The sequence below is a fragment of the Carlito syrichta genome, unplaced genomic scaffold (genome assembly GCF_000164805.1).
Source record: "Carlito syrichta isolate Samal-C Ts95f unplaced genomic scaffold, Tarsius_syrichta-2.0.1 Scaffold288457, whole genome shotgun sequence".
NCBI classification, from domain to species: Eukaryota; Metazoa; Chordata; class Mammalia; order Primates; family Tarsiidae; genus Carlito; species Carlito syrichta.
In genome coordinates, this window is record NW_007232553.1 from 1 (window position 1) to 4,046 (window position 4,046).

Genomic DNA, 4,046 nt, shown 5'->3' on the forward strand with positions numbered 1-4,046 from the left:
AAAAAAAAAAAAAAAAAATTATTTATTGTAGAGACAAGGTCTTGCCACGTTGCCCAGGCTGGTCTCAAACCCGTGGACTCAGGCAATTCTCTCACCTCTGTCTCCCAAAGTGCCGGGTGTAAGCCACCACACCCACACCCGGCTTGCTTTTTGTTACCTTCTAACAAGCATCACTGGGTTTACTGCTTATTGATGACCTTGCTGATGACTTTATCTCTGGTGCCTTGGCATTAGAGTTAATATTCTACAACTGTTTGTTGAATGAGTGAATGACAGCATGGCAGTCTGGTTCTGGTGTGAAAAGTCTTGGGAGGCCTGAGTTTGAATCCTGGTTCTGTCATTAACTAGCTGTGTGATCCTGCACAACAATTTTAACCTCCCTGCGCCTCAGTTTCCCCATCTGTAACTGGGAAGCCTACTTCAAATGGGTTCTTGGTGGAGTAAACGCGACGATGTCCCGATTAAGCCCCCGCTGCCTTTCCCCCCTCCCCTCCAGAACTGTCAACACGAGAGTCCACCCAAGCCCATACGACCGCGATATGACGTTTCCATTTACTTTGGATTATATGTCATTATAAATATTAACAAATAAGACTTAAAAAGGACACCCTTGGGCAGGTCAGGCGGAAGTACAAAAATTGTGTTGTGGGTCTGCAGCCTGAGGACAGTTTCTGCAGCCGTCACGTGGTAGCAAAACGGTGTTAAGCAGTGCACGAGAGTCTGCGTCGACGACAGCCAGAGTCCATGCATCGGGAGGTTCACTCGGTTCGAGAAGGAACAAAGGACGGGCGGGGCATGCACAGCCCGGGGCTCGGCGGGTGGCTGGCCAGTGAGGTGCGCTTCCTCGCTGTCGCCACTAGAGGTCAGGCGGTTACCGCTTCAGGGTTGGAAGACGGGCCCGTCGGGGATTGGCTAGTGGCGGCGGCGGGCGGGGCGGAGACCCCGGCGGGAGGTGGAGGCCGCGCATCCGGCCACCCTCTGGTTACTGACACCTGACTTTGGGATGACTTTTTTTGGCATCAGAGTTCCTGTCTTCGTAGGGCTGATGGACCAGAGAAAAGATGCCCACTTGGGGTCAAAGACAGAGCTAATTCTGCGGGTGCTCAAAGCCGGACTTCCTTTGTGGCATCTGCAAGAGTCGACAACAGTGCTGGGACCCTGTGAAGGTTTCAGAACTTGCTTGTGGGGGTGGGGAGGCCCTGCCCGGCTGTCCCTGTGGTCAGTTTGCACTGTCTTTCAGGGATAAGCTCATCTTTGCACAGCCTGGGGCAACAGAAGGCCCTGGACTGGGTGCCCCCAGTCCCGGGTTCTTGTTCCAGCCAAGCCCTGTGCAGGCCCCTCCACCCACTGGCCCTCGGTTTCCCCATGTGTCTTATGAGAAAGTCATGCTAGGTAGGGCTCACGGCCCCTTCTAGCTTTGCCATTCAGCACTTCCATATCTTCAATAAGGTTGTTGCATATCCTCTCTGAATGGGGTCTCCCAAATATCAAAGCTAAGACAATACCCAGAGCTCATCTAGCCACCAGGCCCTTTAAAAACCACTGCACTCTAGTCTGGGCGACAGAGTGAAACTCCAACTCAAAAAAAAAAAAAAAAAAAAGAAACCACCTCTCCACTAGGTGTGGTGACTCAAGCCTGTAATCCCAGCACTTTGGGAGGTGGAGGTGAGAGGATTGTCTGAGCTCAGATATTTGAGACCAGCCTGGGCAACTTGGCGAGACCTCGTCTCTACAACAAATAAAAAAATTAGCCAGGCATGGTGGCGTATGCCTGTAGTTCCAGTTAGTCGGGAGGCTGAGGCAGAAGGACCACCTGAGCCCAGCAGGTCAAGGCTGCAATAACCATGAGTATGCCACTGCACTCCAGCCTGGGCTACAGAATGAGACTCTGACTCAAAAAAAAAAGAAAGACCACGTCTCACTTCAGGCCCCCTGAGGTTCCTCATGTTAGCTGGGGAAAAAAGAGGAGCCCTTGCCTCAGACCCCAGAAGCTGAGGAGGGGCGCTGAGTTCCAGGACCAGTGTGGGCACCTCTGGGGAAGCCCTAAGTGTCACAGTTTCAAAGCCAGCTAGAGGATGAGGTGGCAGGACGGTGACAAGACCCTCGTGTCTCTACCGTGCACCAGAACTGAGTCTCCAACAGCCCAGGAGCGAAGGGACCTAGGAAAGTTGACCCCCAGCCAATCAGAGAACATGGTCATCAGAGGACCTGGGCTTGCGTCTCTGTTATCCCTTCCCAGCTGTGTGGCCTTGGAAAACAACTCAGACTCTCTGAAGGTCAGGCTCACCTGTAAAATGGGGATGACAGTGAAATCCACCTCACAGGGTTGTGAAAATTCATCGAGACAGTGGGTGCAAAAAGCCTTACCACCATGAAAAGCCTTCCTAAAGATGGGAAACCAAAGCCCGAGGAGCAACAAAGGTGGCCAGTAAGGGCTGGAGTCCTGTTTTCCCTGCAATCCGGGAAGGGTGGTGGGCACTTGGTGGGATTTGAGTCATCACCCCGGGCCTCGGATGTGATGTGCTTTGTGTCTGCAGCAGCAGGTCCACTCCTAGGGCTTGTGAGCACTGCTCCTGGTGTGGGTGGGGTGGCAGCTGGCGGGACCTCTCCCATGCGAGCCCAGCACCCCACCTCCCCTGAAGTGTGGTGTCAGTGCTCTGGACTGGGGGCTTGGTGGGGGCCGTGGATCCTGGTTCCAGCTGTGTGAGGGTGGAAGGCCTCGGGCGGGTCACCTTCCCTCTTTGGGCCCCTGTGGCTTGGAAACGCCTTGGTTCTGCATTAGTTCACCCATTGTTCCTCAAGGCCCCTTGGTAGGAGGGGGGTTTGGAGGCTTCAGATCTGGGCCCCACCGGCCCCAAGACTCAGATGCTCTCAACCTTCCTGGAGAAGCTGACTTGGGGGCGCAGACGGGCCTCCAGGCAGGGTCTCCCTCTCAATCAGCTCCTGAGGGTGGTGCTGGCCCCACAGGCCTCCTGGAGACAAGGCTCTGGACTGCCACCGAGTACTCCTGAAGGGACACCCTTGGTCGCGGTGGGGCCAGGATGCCACACGCAACCGCCTGGGGGCCCCAGTACTCAGCCCAAACTGGCAGCAGAGGGGAAGGGGAGAGCATGGGGGCATGGTGGTTTCTTTCCATGCGCAAGAAACCCTTCTTCTTCCCTCCGCAGCTGGGAAGGAGGAGGAGACCAAGGTGGGCAGCTGGGTCTCAGGACTGCCCTTGACCCTGCGCCAGGGTCACTTTCTCCTCCTCCGCCTCCTGCCACCAGCCCCACTCCTACCCTCACAAAACCCTCTTCTCCCCCAGAGGAGACCCTGGACCTAGCACCTCTCTCTCCCCTCCAAGCCTCTGCAGACCACTCCCACCGCCTGAACTGCCCTTCCCCTCTGTCTGCCTCACCCTTCAAGGTCTTGCTGAAGCACACCTCCTCCAGGAAGCCTTCTCTACCCTCCCAGAAGAGTTAGCAGTATCCACAGCACTTGCAGCAGGGCCAGGCTGGTCTTGGCATTTCACACCCTCTTGTAATGGTTTGTTTCCAGCTCCCTGAGGGCAAGCCCAGTCTCATCTTCCCCAGGGCCTGGGCAACCATCGAGTGAAGCACTTGCCCACTTTCCCTGTTTGGGAGGCCGGGGTGGCCCGCTGCTTCTGCCCGCCCAGCGGTGCCACAGCCCAGCCTCCTCTTGGCCACGTGTGGGAGCTGCGGGTCTTCAGGGTCCAGTCCTGCACCTGCCCTCCCGCCTGCCATCTCCCTCCAGTTCCTCCTGGCCTGCCTCCCATGCTCCCGGCCTAGGCCTCCCTGCTGACCTTCAGAGGAGCCCTGCTCCCCAGTGGCCCCGTCCCTTTCCCCAGCAGATACAGAGGCAGAGCTATCCTCCCACCGCTGGCCTCCTGGGCCCCGGAGGCTGAGAGCAGGCCCAGCTCCCGGCCCTGCCTGTCCTTGCAAGCGGAGGCTACAGTGGCTCTGGGTCCAGGTGGGTGTCCTGCACATCCCCCACGCGGCGGCGCAGCCCTTGGTGGCAGCCGAGGAAGCCCCGGGCCGGCTGCGCGC